This window comes from Mixophyes fleayi, chromosome 3 (assembly GCF_038048845.1).
Source record: "Mixophyes fleayi isolate aMixFle1 chromosome 3, aMixFle1.hap1, whole genome shotgun sequence".
Taxonomy (NCBI): domain Eukaryota; kingdom Metazoa; phylum Chordata; class Amphibia; order Anura; family Limnodynastidae; genus Mixophyes; species Mixophyes fleayi.
Window position 1 is genome coordinate 131,248,864 of NC_134404.1, and position 18,181 is coordinate 131,267,044.

Below are 18,181 nucleotides of genomic sequence, written 5' to 3' on the forward strand. Positions count from 1 at the left end.
ATGCCTTTTTTCTAATAATTGGCCTGTTTTAGGTCGAGTGGATACTGCATGACACCAACACAACCATTGTGAGGATAAATGGTACTGAATTTACTTTACCAGGTAAGATAATATTTAATGCTGGGTGCAATTCTACATTGACTGGTAAGAAAATAGAAAGTTTGTGTAAATAATTTTACTATTGGAATCACTGTTTCCCTTTAGTGTTCCTTGTGATGCAGCCTCACAAATGACCAGTGCACGGTTGTACACCAAGTAACCTTATCATGAATACGGTCTGGCAGTGAAAAGTATTGCACTTGCTAGTTGGTCCAATTGTTTAGTATACCGTATGTTCATTATTAACACTATGACATTTTTTGTGATAATGGAAAAGGTAATAGCAAACATGTTTACCTTCGCTCATTGCTGCTAGCACAAGGCAGTAAAAACAGGTTTATGTGCTATATAAGTTTGCTAAATATCTTTAGTAGTTATATAATGTTTGTAAGTAACACTTATGTCAACCTGGTGTTTTTGCTGTGAAATTTTCAAAGCTTCATTTTAAATTGATCACAATTGCATCGCTAACTGCACTGCTATTTTCAAAGTCTATTTTAGCACCTTAAGACATTTTAGCACTATTCACAATTCAACAACACTTTACGTTGGAATGTATCTCAATTTTTTGTTACACTAGATATTCATTTCCATACTGCTCATGTGCATATCCAAATTAAACAAGTAAGTTAATTGTCCTCTGAAACAAAAGAATATGGACGTGTGTGTGTGTGTGTGTGTGTGTGTGTGTGTCTCCTTACCCCCTTCAAAATGAAAAGTGGTTTGTGTCTTATCGAGAGGAAGAGTTATACAAATAAAAAAAATCTATTAATTTTACATTATATTGTGTACTAATAGTGCACATACTACTTAAAATTGTCCAACCACATCTTTGCGCTATCAGGGTTTAAGAATACACACTTGACACACATTTGCCACAAATATTGCTGTTTCTGAGCTGAAAGCATCTTGAGATATCTCATATATAATTAAGTACACTTCTTAGTGTGCGTTTCTCCTACATACAGTACGCAAATGCTTCCAACTCTAAATAAGCACCTTAGTGCAAAGATTGTTCTTTACACATTTTAAACAAATTTCCCTACATATGTTTGGTAGCTTTTCCCCAAATACGTATTCATTGGCTTGTAGGTGGATTCATTTTTCCTTATAGTGGACCTTTCACCTACACACAGTGAAGGCGTTAGAGGCATTTGTGAGCTGAACCAGTATGGAACTTATTAGAAACTACTGACATCATTGAGGCACTGCATGATCAATGTTATTTAGGCCAGACTTATATTTATGAAGTGCTGGTTCCTTGTGATTCACTCTCATGAATATTGGTTCAGTCCACAAAGAAGATGCTTCAATTGTATAATACTAAGATATTTGTGAGCAGAAATGATTAAAAAAACAGTTGTGTACATATATTTAAGTTAGGTATTGAAAATATGTGTGTATCATATATACCCATATATGGATAATAATTAATTATCCACATACTCTTTCCTTTAAGCCAATTCTACATATGTCAGCAAGGTGACATTGGAGAAGACAAGCAAAGGTGAAATTCAAGCTTCATTTGATGGTGGCATCTCAATCACAGTGTCTGCTAAGCTGGGAGCTTTAAGCTTTGTCACATTGTTAGACACTACTTACAAGAACAAAACTAAAGGCCTTCTGGGTAAGATGGATCTTGTCAATGAAATATGTATTTTAAAAAGAACTGCAATACAATCTAATGTGTAGGAGAAAAGATGTTTATGTGATAAAAATAAGTCAGACATTTGTTTGTTGTTCAGCGACACTAGAAAACATAATAGTGTGTGCTTTATTCAAATATTTGAGATGTGTATAGGTATAAAAGTTAATAAAAAAAAATTAAAACTTAATTTGCACACTGTGGCTTAGTGGTTAGCACTTCTACCTCACAGCACTGGGGTTATGTGCTTGATTCCCAACCTGGCCTTATCTGTGTGAAGTTTGTATGTGCTCCCTGTGTTTGCGTGGGTTTCCTCTGATTTCCTCCCACACGTCAAAAACATATTAGTCTATCTCGGTCTGTGTTTGTGTATGATAGAGACTTTAGCCTGTAAGCTCCAATGGCATAGGGACTGATGTGAGGGAGTTCTCTGTACAGTGCTCCAGAATTAATGGTGCTATATAAATTGCGGATGATGATGACATTAACTTTCATGTAAATGTCATTTCAGGTGTGTTCAATGATGATAAAACAGATGATCTAATGGCTGCCAATGGAACTAAACTGGAATATGATGGTGTGAAGCTCCCCAATGAATCCCTAATTTTTGAAATTGGACTTACGTGTAAGTGACTACTAATATCCAATATGTCATGGAAATCCATTTGTGCATAAATTAAATTATAATAAAATTATTTGTACATGTGCCCACTGTTATCTCACATTGCTCAACATAAAATCCCTCTACAGCCAAAAGTTAACCTAGGACATCTCATATGTATGTTATATTTTATATAAATGGTTTTATTTTAAAACAAAAAGTACAACTCAATGTTTTAGACTGTTTTAGGTGCCCCCTAAACATTTGCGCCCTAGGCAACTGCCTAATTTTGCCTAATGGTAGCACCGGCACAGGAAATTACATTGCCTGATCCCAATTATTCTTCATTGCAACATTAAGATGGGCTTTCATGCTTTTGCCACCAGGATCATTGCAGCAAAACACAGGCTCCAATTATCATTGCAAGTTGTAATTATTGTAATGGTGACAAATTGCAACAATCATGCAGTATCTCTAATTAGTTAAAATATTATATTATTCATCTTGATAATGCATTGTTGTCTGGTTCAAATGAACACCATGGGGTAAATGTATGAATCTCCGGATTCTTCATCTCCGGCGTGTTCAGCCTCTTCAGCGCTTAAATTTAAAGCGGTGCTGCATTGTAAAGGGAAGTTTTCCTTTACAATGCAGCGCCGCTTTAAATTTAAGCGCTGAAGAGGCTGAACACGTCGAAGATGAAGAATCCGGAGATTCATACATTTACCCCCATGTAGGTAAACTGATGTTCTGTCACTTAATTCTTGCACACAACTGTAATATTCACTGCTTTCTTTCACAGGGAAAACTACCCCTTCGAACAGCATCTTTATCTACAATGAAACAGATGGGGAATCCTGGTACACCTACAACAATAATACATTTGTGCCACTGTTTTATGATGAGCTTCTATTAGTCAGTGATCCTGACACTATTAAGAAAGCGAATGAAACATGTAATGGAAATGATGAGTGTATCTTTGACATCCTGAGTACTGGAAATTTTGCAGTGGGAGAAGCCACACTGAACAGTGTCAACTCAGCCCATGAACAACAGAGCACAATGAGTAAGACATGTTCTTCACTGTATTCTACCTAAGGCTTTTAGTACTGGTCATATATACATCATGCTTTTATGCAGTATGCTACATTGATTAGTTATTTATTTAAAGTTATTACCTTTTGTGCATGCTACAGAATTGACAGGTTGGGAAAAGGGATGATAAGAATGCTTGGCGTATTCAAATGTTACAAAGTTGTTCAGGATAAGAATGCTTGGCGTATTCAAATGTGACAAAGTCATTTTACTTACACACAAATGTAGTAATCACATTTTGGGCAATATTGCTTTCTTTAACAGATACCATTACATATTATCAAATATATTGTAATATAGTTGGACATGAATAAATGTTCTGTCTAAACTATTTTTTTCCAACAGATAACTTTCCTCCCAATGTAACTGGGCCAAGCACCATCAGCACCAAGCTTTTCCAGCCAGTGACAGTGTATTACACAGCTACTGATGACAACAATGACACCGTTATCTTCTCTCTGCAGACAGATTCCTCTGACATCAATATAACAGGTGAATACATTAATTGATATCTATCTATCTATCTATCTATATTAGTCCATGTTGACATGACAGCATCACACAGTTGCTGCAGATTTGATTGCTGCACATTCATACTGCAAATCTCTCGTTCTACCACATCCCAAAAATGCTATATTGTATTGAGATCTGATAACCGTGGAGGCCATTGGAGTACACTGACCTCATTATCATGTGGAACCAGCTTGGGATAACGTGCCTTGTGACATGGTGTGTTATCCTGCTGGATGTAGTCATTAGAAGAAGTGTGGGATCCCCCTGAAATTTCCAAGAATGGGGCTCCCTCAAAATTGTAATACCAGGAGAAATTCTCCCTACGTGTTGCGGTGATCTATCGTCCCCCTGGAGCACACCAACAATTTATTGAGGATTTCTCTGCATGGCTCCCTCACTTCTTATCTTCAGACATCCCCACCATCATCATGGGTGACTTCAACATCCCCATTGATAACCCACCTTCCAAAGCTGCTTCCAAACTACTCTCTCTAACATCCTCACTTGACCTCTCCCAGTGGATTGAATCATCTACTCATAAGGATGGCCACTGCCTTGATCTTGTTTTCTCTAGACTATGCTCAGTTTCTAACTTTATTAATACACCCTTCCCCCTCTCGGATCATCACCTTATCAGCTACACTCTCACCCCCACTGCTCTAACCTCTCTACTGTCTAACTCAACCAAGCCTCCTCATACTCGTAGAAATCTGAATTCTATTAATCTTCAACAATTTTCCACCTCTCTCCAACACCTTCTCTCCCCTATCTCTACATTCTCATCCCCTGAGATGGCAGTACCTCATTTTCACCTAACCTTAGCAACGGCCCTTGATCAAGTGGCTCCAGCGACACTTCATACTACACGTCGACTTCGATGTCAACCGTGGCACACCAAAGCAACACGAAATCTTCCAAAACTGTCCCGTAAAGCAGAACGTCACTGGCGTAAATCTCGAAGCTCTAATGACTTCTTCACATATACTTCTGTCTACCACTCCTATCGAAATGCTCTGGACACTGCAAAACAAACATACTTTCAATCTCTTATCTATGCTCAGGCTTCTAACCCCAAACGCCTTTTCAATACATTTAATCATCTTCTCAATCCTCCCACCCCGAACCCTCCATCTACTATCAGTGCTCAGGATCTTGCTACCTACTTCAAGGACAAGATTGATAAGATCAGACTAGAAATGGTATCCTCTTCCTCAACAAGCCATCAGCTCATTTCCTTCCCACTACCCTCTGACACCCTCTCTTCATTTGACCCCACAAATGAAGAGGAAATTTCTACGCTCTTCTTATCTTCCTACTCTACCTCCTGTCCTCTTGATCCTATTCCCTCGCAAATTGGTAGATCCCTGTCTTCTGTGCTCATTTCACCTCTAACTCAAATCTGTAATCTCTCACTCTCTACTGGCATCTTTCCATCACTATACAAGCATGCAGTGATTACTCCTATTCTAAAAAAACAAAACTCCGACCCAAACTCTCTCTCAAATTACCGTCCCATCTCTCAGCTCCCTTGCCCCTCCAAGCTTCTAGAGAGACTTGCCTACACTCGCCTCGCACGCTTTCTTTCCGCAAACAACCTGTTGGATCCTCTTCAGTCAGGCTTTCGTTCTCAACACTCCACAGAGACTGCGCTGACCAAGGTTGTTAATGATCTGATCACTGCTAAGACTGAACGCCATTACTCTCTCCTAATTCTCCTTGATCTCTCGGCTGCATTTGACACAGTTGACCACTCTCTTCTCATACAAACGCTGCAATCCCTAGGTCTTCAAGACACAGTTCTATCCTGGTTCTCATCTTACCTCTCTAATCGCTCTTTCACTGTTAATTTCTCTGGAGCCACATCTGCTCCGCTTCCCCTATCAGTTGGAGTACCACAAGGCTCGGTGCTAGGTCCTCTGCTGTTCTCTATCTATACCGCTTCTCTTGGAAATCTAATAAGTTCCTTTGGCTTTCAGTATCATCTCTATGCGGATGATACCCAAATCTATCTATCCTCTCCTGATATCTCGACATCTGTGTTGTCCCGTGTAACTGACTGTCTTTCTGCCATTTCATCTTGGATGTCCTCTCGTCAACTCAAACTTAATCTTTCTAAAACAGAGTTAATAATATTCCCACCCGCCAACAAGAGCATACCTGACATTTCTATCTCTGTTGATAACATGACCATAAATCCCACCCCACAAGCTCGCTGCCTAGGTGTAATCCTTGATTCACGCCTATCCTTTGTTCCCCACATTGACTCTATATCTAAATCATGTTACATACATCTAAAGAACATTTCCAGAATCCGCACATATCTCACACAAGACACTGCTAAAACCTTAATTCATGCACTAATCATCTCCCGCATTGACTATTGCAATTCCCTCCTTACTGGTCTTCCCAAAAACAGACTCAAACCCCTAAAATCTATTTTGCATGCTTCGGCAAGACTGATTTTCCTTGCAAATAGCTATTCCTCTGTTGAATCACTCTGTATGTCTCTACACTGGCTGCCTGTCTTCTACCGAATCCAATATAAAATACTTTTACTAACCTACAAGGCCATCAACAAAGCTGCACCAACATACATCTCCTCTCTTGTCTCAAAATATCTCCCAACTCGGCAACTCCGTTCTGCAAAAGATCTGCGTCTCTCATCCACCCTCATTACATCCTCCCATTCCCGGTTACAGGACTTTTTTCGGGCTGCACCCACTCTATGGAACTCTCTCCCTCGCACAATAAGACTCTCCTCTGTTCTACAAACTTTCAAGCGTTCTCTGAAAACCTACCTATTCAGACAAGCGTATAATATTCCTCAACCACCATCTTAACCTCACTACCTTTAGCCTGTTACACAATTTCACACAAGACAACTACCCCCGGACCAACATTATTGTGTGACAGGATCATTTAGCTTATGAGTCACCCTACCTTTGCAGTCTGGCTGGGCCAAGATGCAAAATGTATACTTAACCTCATGTGTCAATCTCCCATTGTCCCATAGATTGTAAGCTTGCGAGCAGGGCCTTCTCACCTCTTTGTCTGTTTTACCCAGTTTGTTTATTAGTTTATTACATTTGTCCCCAATTGTAAAGCGCTACGGAATATGTTGGCGCTATATAAATAACTGATGATGATGATGATGATGAAATTGTGTCCCACTCTACATAAAGGCCTTTGTTGTGTATGTATATGAATAGATATTAGGGATGAGCGCACTCGGATTTATGAAATCCGAGCCCACCCGAACGTTGCGGATCCGAGTCGGATCCGAGACAGATCCGGGTATTGGCGCCAAATTCAAATGTGAAACTGAGGCTCTGACTCATAATCCCGTTGTCGGATCTCGCGATACTCGGATCCTATAAATTCCCCGCTAGTCGCCGCCATCTTCACTCGGGCATTGATCAGGGTAGAGGGAGGGTGTGTTAGGTGGTCCTCTGTCCTGGTAGATCTCGTGCTGTGCTGTTTAGTTCTGTGCTGTGCTGTTTAGTTCTGTGCTGTGCTGTGCTGTGCTGTGCTGTGTTCTGCAGTATCAGTCCAGTGGTGCTGTGTGCTGTGCTCTGTCCTTCTGAGGTCAGTGGTGCTGCTGGGTCCTGTGCTGTGTCCTGTTCAGTCCAGTGGTGCTGTGTCCTGTGCTCTGTGCTTCTAAGGGCATAGTTATTTCCCCAATATTCCCCTGTGTTTAAAAAAATAAAAAAAAGTTTTTTTAAAAAATACCAAAAACTACTTTAATTTTTTTTAATTACCACAAAATTTGCACAACCAATCCTGCAGTATAAGCCCATTGGTACTGCAATATTACCAAGTTCACACATTCAGCAGTAAAAGTCCAGTGGTACTGCAATATTACAAAGTTTACACATTCTGCAGTATCAGTCCAGTGGTGCTGTGTCCTGTGCTCTGTCCTGCTGAGTTCCGTAGTGCTGCTGGGTCCTGTGCCGTGTCCTGTTCAGTCCAGTGGTGCTGTGTCCTGTGCTCTGTGCTTCTAAGGGCATAGTTATTTCCCCATTATTCCCAAGTTTTTAAAAAATAAAAAAAAAGTAAAAAAAAAAAAAAAATTTAAAAAAAAAAAAAAATATATAATAATTATAACCAAATTTGCAAAACCAATCCAGCAGTATAAGTCCATTGGTACTGCAATATTACCAAGTTCACACATTCTGCAGTATCTTGTGCTACATATAATGGAGACCAAAAATTTGGAGGATAAAGTAGGGAAAGATCAAGACCCACTTCCTCCTAATGCTGAAGCTGCTGCCACTAGTCATGACATAGACGATGAAATGCCATCAACGTCGTCTTCCAAGCCCGATGCCCAATCTCGTAGTACCGGGCATGTAAAATCCAAAAAGCCCAAGTTAAGAAAAAGTAGCAAAAAGAGAAACTTAAAATCATCTGAGGAGAAACGTAAAGTTGCCAATATGCCATTTACGACACGGAGTGGCAAGGAACGGCTTAGGCCCTGGCCCGTGTTCATGACTAGTGGTTCAGCTTCACCCACGGATCTTAGCCCTCCTCCTCCTCCCCCCTACAAAAAATTGAAGAGAGTTATGCTGTCAGCAACAAAACAGCAAACAACTCTGCCTTCTAAAGAGAAATTATCACAAATCCACAAGGCGAGTCCAAGGATGTTGGTGGATGTCAAGCCTGACCTTCCCATCACTGTACGGGAAGAGGTGGCTCGGGAGGAGGCTATTGATGATGTAGCTGGCGCTGTGGAGGAACTTGATGATGAGGATGGTGATGTGGTTATTGTAAATGAGGCACCAGGGGGGGAAACAGCTGATGTCCATGGGATGAAAAAGCCCATCGTCATGCCTGGTCAGAAGACCAAAAAATGCACCTCTTCGGTCTGGAGTTATTTTTATCCAAATCCAGACAACCAATGTATGGCCATATGTAGCTTATGTAAAGCTCAAATAAGCAGGGGTAAGGATCTTGCCCACCTAGGAACATCCTCCCTTATACGTCACCTGAATAACCTTCATAGTTCAGTGGTTAGTTCAGGAACTGGGGCTAGGACCCTCATCGGTACAGGGACACCTAAATCCCGTGGTCCAGTTGGATACACACCAGCAACACCCTCCTCGTCAACTTCCTCCACAATCTCCATCAGATTCAGTCCTGCAGCCCAAGTCAGCAGCCAGACTGAGTCCTCCTCAATACGGGATTCATCCGAGGAATCCTGCAGCGGTACGCCTACTACTGCCACTGCTGCTGTTGCTGCTGTTAGTCGGTCATCTTCCCAGAGGGGAAGTCGTAAGACCGCTAAGTCTTTCACAAAACAATTGACCGTCCAACAGTCGTTTGCCATGACCACAAAATACGATAGTAGTCACCCTATTGCAAAGCGTATAACTGCGGCTGTAACTGCAATGTTGGTGTTAGACGTGCGCCCGGTGTCCGCCATCAGTGGAGTGGGATTTAGAGGGTTGATGGAGGTATTGTGTCCCCGGTACCAAATCCCCTCGAGATTCCACTTCACTAGGCAGGCGATACCAAAAATGTACAGAGAAGTACGATCAAGTGTCCTCAGTGCTCTTAAAAATGCGGTTGTACCCACTGTCCACTTAACCACGGACATGTGGACAAGTGGTTCTGGGCAAACGAAGGACTATATGACTGTGACAGCCCACTGGGTAGATGCATCCCCTTCCGCAGCAACAGCAACAGCTGCATCAGTAGCAGCATCTACAAAATGGCTGCTCATGCAAAGGCAGGCAACATTGTGTATTACAGGCTTTAATAAGAGGCACAACGCTGACAACATATTAGAGAAAATGAGGGAAATTATCTCCCAGTGGCTTACCCCACTTAGACTCTCATGGGGATTTGTGGTGTCAGACAATGCCAGTAACATTGTGCGGGCATTAAATATGGGCAATTTCCAGCACGTCCCATGTTTTGCCCCCACCATTAATTTGGTGGTGCAGCATTACCTCAAGAGTGACAGGGGTGTGCAGGAGATGCTTGCGGTGGCGCGCAAAATTGCTGGACACTTTCGGCATTCAGCCAGTGCCTACCGCAGACTAGAGGCACATCAAAAAAGCATGAACCTGCCCTGCCATCACCTCAAACAAGAGGTTGTGACGCGCTGGAACTCCACCCTCTATATGCTGCAGAGGATGGAGGAGCAGCAAAAGGCCATTCAGGCCTACACAGCCACCTACGACATAGGCAAAGGAGTGGGGATGCGCCTCAGTCAAGCGCAGTGGAGACTGATTTCCGTGTTGTGCAAGGTTCTGCAGCCATTTGAACTTGCCACACGAGAAGTCAGTTCCGACACTGCCAGCTTGAGTCAGGTCATTCCCCTGATCAGGCTGTTGCAGAAGCAGCTGGAGAAAGTGAGGGAGGAGCTGGTAAGCCATTGCGATTACACCAAGCATGTAGCTCTTGTGGATGTAGCCCTTCGTACGCTTTGCCAGGATCCGAGGGTGGTCACTCTTTTAAAGTCAGAGGAATACATTCTGGCCACCGTGCTCGATCCTCGGTTTAAAGCGTATGTTGTGTCTCTGTTTCCGGCGGACACAAGTCTACAGCGGTGCAAAGACCTGCTGGTCAGGAGATTGTCCTCTGAAGAGGACCGTGACATGCCAACAGCTCCACCCTCATTTTCTTCCACATCTATGGCTGCGAGGAAAAAGCTCAGTTTTCCCAAAAGAGGCACTGGCGGGGATGCTGATAAAATCTGGTCCGGACTGAAGGACCTGCCAACCATTGCAGACATGTCTACTCTCGCTGCATTGGATGCTGTCACAATAGAAAAAATTGTGGATGATTACTTTGCTGACACCATCCAAGTAGACATGTCAGACAGTCCATATTGTTACTGGCAGGAAAAAAAGGCAGTTTGGAAGCCCCTGTACAAACTGGCTCTATTTTACCTGAGTTGTCCCCCCTCCAGTGTGTACTCGGAAAGAGTTTTTAGTGCAGCGGGGAACCTGGTCAGTGAGCGGCGAAGGAGGTTGCTTCCTCACAACGTTGAAAAAATGATGTTTATAAAAATGAATAATCAATTCCTCAATGAAGTACAGCACTGCCCTCCAGATACTACAGAGGGACCTGTGGTTGTGGAGTCCAGCGGGGACGAATTGATAATGTGTGATGAGGAGGAAGTACACACTGTAGGGGGAGAGGAATCAGAGGTTGAGGATGAGGACGACATCTTGCCTCAGTAGAGCCTGTTTAGTCTGTACAGGGAGAGATGAATAGCTTTTTTGGTGTGGGGGCCCAAACAAACCAATCATTTCAGCCAAAGTTGTTTGGTAGGCCCTGTCGCTGAAATGATTGGTTTGTTAAAGTGTGCATGTCCTATTTCAACAACATAAGGGTGGGTGTGAGGGCCCAAGGACAATTCCATCTTGGAACTTTTTTTTTGGCATTATATGACCAATCAACAGTCGTTTGCCATGTTCAAAAAGTAAAACCAAATTTTAAAAAATTCAAGAAATTAAACCAAAAGTAAAATGCCGTGTCATAATTTAAAACAAGAGTTTTTGACGTGCTCTAAAACTACTGTATTGTTGTTTATATTTTATAAACACTACACTTGAAAGCTTGAGTCTTTCAATAAAAAAGTAACTGTCCATTGCACGAATATTTGCAACAGGGACAATTTTAGGGTTAAGAAAGCCAACTAATAACACTTCGACGCTGTCTGTCTTTATAAACACTACACTTGGAAGTTGGAGGAGGTATTGTGGCCCCGGCACCAAATTTACTACCGGGGCCACTCCACTGTGCAGTCCATATTTAGGTGTATCAGATATTAAACAACGGTGACAGTTGATGCCCAATTTTTTAATTATATTGTGGCCTCTGTACCAAATTGTGTACCGGGGCCACCACACTACGCAGTCCAGATACTTGTTTGGTGGAATTCAGACCAGTTGAGGGTTTTATTATTATATTGTGGGGACCACTCTATCTATACCACACTACAACTCTATACCACTCTATTTCATACTTTAATTCTATTTAATACTTTAATTCTATTTCATACTTTAATTCTATTTAATACTTTAATTCTATTTCATACTTTAATTCTATTTAATACTTTAATTCTATTACTAATTACCATAAAGAGAAACTGCCGCTTCTATTTAATACTTTAATTCTATTAGTAGTTACCATAAAGAGGAACAAAATAAACCAATTTTACCAAAAGTATAATATGACTTAGACTTACAAACACTACACTTGAAAGATGGTGCCTTTAAATGAAAAAGTCAGTCTTCATTGCACGACTATGTGCAACAGGGACAGTTTTTTGGTTTACAAAGTCAACCAATAACACTTGGACCCTGTCTGTCTTTAACATACTTGATGGGATCTCAATGACGAATTGTCTGTACCATGTTTGGAGGAGGTATTGTGGCCCCGGTATCAAATTGGGTACCGGGGCCACCCCACTACGCAGTCCAGATACTTGTTTGGTGGAATTCTGACACGTGGAGGGTGTATTTATTTTATTGTGGCCCCGGTATCAAATTGGGTACCAGGGCCACCCCACTACGCAGTCCAGATACTTGTTTGGTGGAATTCTGACACGTGGAGGGTTTTTTAATTATATTGTGGCCTCGGTACCAAATTGTGTACCGGGGCCACCACACTACGCAGTCAAGATAGATAGATGCGTATCATAGATAAAGTACATTCAGTGGTGTGGGGCAAATTGAAAAATATTCAAAATGCACTGACATTATCAAAAACAAGAGGTTGTCACACGCTAAAACTCCAACATGTATATGATGGAGAGGATGGAGGAGCAGCCGTATGTGTAGTGTAATGCAGACCTGTTGAAGGTTTTTTATATATTTTATTGTGGTGCCCAGTGCCCACTCCTCTAGGCAGTCCAGGTACATTTATTGGTGCGATTCATAAAAGTTCAGGGTTTTTAATATATTGTGGTGACCCACTCCTCTACGCAGTCCAGGTACATTTATTGGTGCGAATCAAACAAGTTGATGGTTTTCTTATTATATATATTGTGGTGACCCACTCCTCTAGGCAGTCCAGGTACATTTATTGGTGCGATTCATAAAAGTTCAGGGTTTTTAATATATTGTGGTGACCCACTCCTCTACGCAGTCCAGGTACATTTATTGGTGCGAATCAAACAAGTTGATGGTTTTCTTATTATATATATTGTGGTGACCCACTCCTCTACGCAGTCCAGGTACATTTATTGGTGCGATTCATAAAAGTTCAGGGTTTTTAATATATTGTGGTGACCCACTCCTCTACGCAGTCCAGGTACATTTATTGGTGCGAATCAAACAAGTTGATGGTTTTCTTATTATATATATTGTGGTGACCCACTCCTCTAGGCAGTCCAGGTACATTTATTGGTGCGATTCATAAAAGTTCAGGATTTTTAATATATTGTGGTGACCCACTCCTCTACGCAGTCCAGGTACATTTATTGGTGCGAATCAAACTAGTTGATGGTTTTCTTATTATATATATTGTGGTGACCCACTCCTCTACGCAGTCCAGGTACATTTATTGGTGCGAATCAAACAAGTTGATGGTTTTCTTATTATATATATTGTGGTGACCCACTCCTCTAGGCAGTCCAGGTACATTTATTGGTGCGATTCATAAAAGTTCAGGGTTTTTAATATATTGTGGTGACCCACTCCTCTACGCAGTCCAGGTACATTTATTGGTGCGAATCAAACAAGTTGATGGTTTTCCTATTATATATATTGTGGTGACCCACTCCTCTACGCAGTCCAGGTACATTTATTGGTGCGATTCATAAAAGTTCAGGGTTTTTAATATATTGTGGTGACCCACTCCTCTACGCAGTCCAGGTACATTTATTGGTGCGAATCAAACAAGTTGATGGTTTTCTTATTATATATATTGTGGTGACCCACTCCTCTAGGCAGTCCAGGTACATTTATTGGTGCGATTCATAAAAGTTCAGGGTTTTTAATATATTGTGGTGACCCACTCCTCTACGCAGTCCAGGTACATTTATTGGTGCGAATCAAACAAGTTGATGGTTTTCTTATTATATATATTGTGGTGACCCACTCCTCTACGCAGTCCAGGTACATTTATTGGTGCGATTCATAAAAGTTCAGGGTTTTTAATATATTGTGGTGACCCACTCCTCTACGCAGTCCAGGTACATTTATTGGTGCGAATCAAACAAGTTGATGGTTTTCTTATTATATATATTGTGGTGACCCACTCCTCTACGCAGTCCAGGTACATTTATTGGTGCGAATCATAAAAGTTCAGGGTTTTTAATATATATTGTGGTGACCCACTCCTCTACCCAGTCCAGGTACATTTATTGGTGCGAATCATAAAAGTTCAGGGTTTTTAATATATTGTGGTGACCCACTCCTCTACGCAGTCCAGGTACATTTATTGGTGCGATTCATAAAAGTTCAGGGTTTTTAATATATATTGTGGTGACCCACGCCTCTACGCAGTCCAGGTACATTTATTGGTGCGAATCATAAAAGTTCAGGGTTTTTAATATATATTGTGGTGACCCACTCCTCTACGCAGTCCAGAAAGATACCTTGTTGCAACGTTTTGGACTAATAAGTATATTGTGAGGTGTTCAGAATACACTGTAAATTAGTGGAAATGCTTGTTATTGAATGTTATTGAGGTTAATAATAGCCTAGGAGTGAAAATAAGCCCAAAAACTTGATTTTTAAACTTTTTATGTTTTTTTCAAAAAAAATCCGAATCCAAAACCTTAAATCCGAACCGAGACCTTTCGTCAAGTGTTTTGCGAGACAAATCCGAACCCCAAAAATAACGAAAATCCGGATCCAAAACACAAAACACGAGACCTCAAAAGTCGCCGGTGCACATCCCTAATAGATATATGTGTGTATATATATATATATATATATATATATATATATATATATGTGTGTATCTATCTATCTATATATATATATATATATATATATATATATATATATATACATATATACATATATATGTATACTAAGTATTCTCCTACACAGTCCAAGGGAGCCCCAGCACTTTTCAGTATATATATATATATATATATATTACTGGGGCTCCCTTGAACTGTGTAGTAGAATACTTAATTACTAGTCTGGGACCCTTGGAATGGCCCCCTCAGATGTCCTAGTATAGATAATAGATTATGCCCTAGTATACTAGAGTACCACTAATCACCCCAAAACGATTGTTGTTGGGAGTCCCCAGGATAGCATTTCTCAGCTAATTATTATTTTTTTTTTGTTCTTTGGTCACATTTGGCTTGCTGAAGGGAAGTCTTATGGGCTCCTTGTTATATTGAAATGCTGCACGGTGGCTTAGTGGTTAGCACTTCTGCCTCACAGCACTGGGGTCATGAGTTCAATTCCCGACCATGGCCTTATCAGTGTGGAGTTTGTATGTTCTCTCCGTGTTTGCGTGGGTTTCCTCCGGGTGCTGCGGTTTCCTCCCACACTCCAAAAACATACTGGTACGTTAATTGGCTGCTATCAAAATTGACCCTATTTTCTCTCTCTCTCTCTCTCTCTCTCTCTCTCTCTGTCTTTGTGTGTGTGTGTGTGTGTGTGTGTGTGTTAGGGAATTTAGACTGTATGCTTCAATGGGGCAGGGACTGATGTGAATGAGTTCTCTGTACAGCGCTGCGGAATCAGTGGCGCTATATAAATAAATGGTGATGATGATGATGATTAGTGGCACTATATAAATAAATTATGATGATAATGAGCTATCTTGCTCTGAAAAATTAAAATGTATTTTTTCACTGCTCCTCAAAACAAGGATTGTCATTCCTCTACCCAACTCTTCCTCTCTCCATGTGTGAACTGTTTCTTCTCTGCAACTACTTCCATCTTTCTCCACAAACCTATGCGCCCTAGTGGAAGACTAGGTGCACTCGCGCAAATCAATTAGATACAGTGAGTCCAATGCTGTATTTGTGTTGCGGTGTGACAGTTTTGCACTTCAAAATGATCTGTGTGTAGGCAATAACTACAAATCCCTTCTCTTTATATCTACTATACCATCCATCTTTTCTTACTGTTATACAGCTGATGGAGTACTGATGTGGAATCCAACCAGTTCAGCACCTATTAATGTCACAATAGCAGCCAATGATTCCAAGATCGCCACTGAAGTGATCCTAACTTTGGTGCTCTGTAACTGTACCAACAATGGCAGCTGCCTGTATGACAGTGCAACAAGCCTAGGAAATGGAACCACAACCTTCAAAGTAAGCTTTCATTGAATTGTGTCTTTTATTCTTTTAAAACAAAATTAACTCACCTGCAACAGTCAGAATTATTAAGGTAATGCAATATATTTGAAAATGCAGATGAAGCAAAATATATGTTACTACATGACCCAACTACATTTATTGTACTTAGAATGTTTGTGATGACTTCCCATGCAGGTCGCTGGATGTAACTGTTCTGCTGCATGGGCAGGAATGTACTGTGAGCAAGATTTTGATGGTTGTGCAGAAAACAAATGTTATGATAACAGCACCTGTAGAGATAGAAAGGCTCCACTGGAAGGATTCACTTGTGGCGCATGTCCTGCTAGTCTAACTGGAGATGGAATAACTTGTACAGGTGAGCAAATGCATCTTTTCACTTTTCTGTGATGTTATTGGCTATGTTTAAACCTTATTGTGGTTTCCTGAGATTTCACATAATGGTCCCTGACAAACCTTAGAAATTACCACCGACTGAAAGGTTATAAAACCTACATACTATATTAAGAACCCTACAGCATGCTCAAACTTCTGTTATTCAGTTTATCCATTTAATTTTGTTTTAGATATCAATGAGTGTTATCTCAATACATCAACTTGTCAGCAAATCTGTAACAATTTCCTGGGAGGATACAACTGCAGCTGTCAGGAAGGCTATGTGGTGAATGCACTGAACAGCTCCCTGTGTGATGGTAATGCAGCATATCCACTGTGTCTATAAATGTAATGTCATTTGTTTGTTAAAGGTAGTACAGCTAAAACAATGAGATATCATTAACATCACACATAAAAGAACTGAAATCAGATGACTACTGTAATTACAATGAGCAACAGATCTAAAAGAACTATGAATTCTCCTCTTTCCTTCAGACATTGATGAATGCGCTAATGTTACATCTCCATGTGTTGAAAATGCCAACTGTACAAACCTACCTGGAAATTACACCTGTCAGTGTTTGGCTGGATATGAAGGCGATCCCTCCCTATTGTGTGTTGGTAAGTGGGACAGTTTTTCCCTGCATTCGATCAAAGCCCACATTTGGGGGTGGAATAAGATGTTGTTTTTTCTTCTTACTAGTGAATGCTGATTGTATACTCTTTTAATAGAGTAACTTAGGTATTACTCTTATAACTAATGGGCTACTCTCTTGACAAACCATAGGCAATTTACTTGTGGGAAGCAAGCATTGCCACAGAGACATATTTGCGCCCAATGTGGGGGCTGAAATCTCTACTCATTTTTCCTCACACCCCATAGAGGTACAAGGAAAAATACAGGAGATTCCTTACCATAATGGCAATGTGCGCAGATGGACATCGAGGCAATGACCGGCGTTACCTCATGGACAATCTACTCCTAAGAGTTTAAAATCTCCCTTATTTAAAAGAATATTGTTTGGAAAGTTGGAAATATTGAAGAAAAAATAAAACAGCACTTCCACAAATAACGTTCTACATGAACTGCGTTACTTATTGTAATAAGATATTTTATTGAGAGCAATTTCTCAAAAATCAAGGTATTTTTTTAGCAAACTGTTTAGATTTTCTATGCAAGTCTATGCATCAGAGTAGCCTAGTGGCCAACATATATATAAATTCATCAAACACTACTAATTAAGTATTAAGATTATATGACTATTGATGAGGCTTCCAAATTTCCTGGATTCCCATGACAGGCCTGTTTGTGGCACTAACAATCTTTAACCTGGACATTTTTTTATTAGGCTCTTCAAGATTGTGGATTATTAGAAATGGAAGAAGGGGATATCGGGTTTACCTTTTGTGCTTTTTAAAAGAAGCAAAGGATAGTGAAGTAAACATTATGTCAAATGTCAACGACATTTGACATCATTTTAAAATTTTAAAAGCTCTATTACAGTATACAGCAGATACATCTGTTAAAGCATGGGTAGAGATAAAATAACACACTATATAAAAGTACTTTAAGGAGCATTTAACAAAAGAATGTGCATTTTATTTA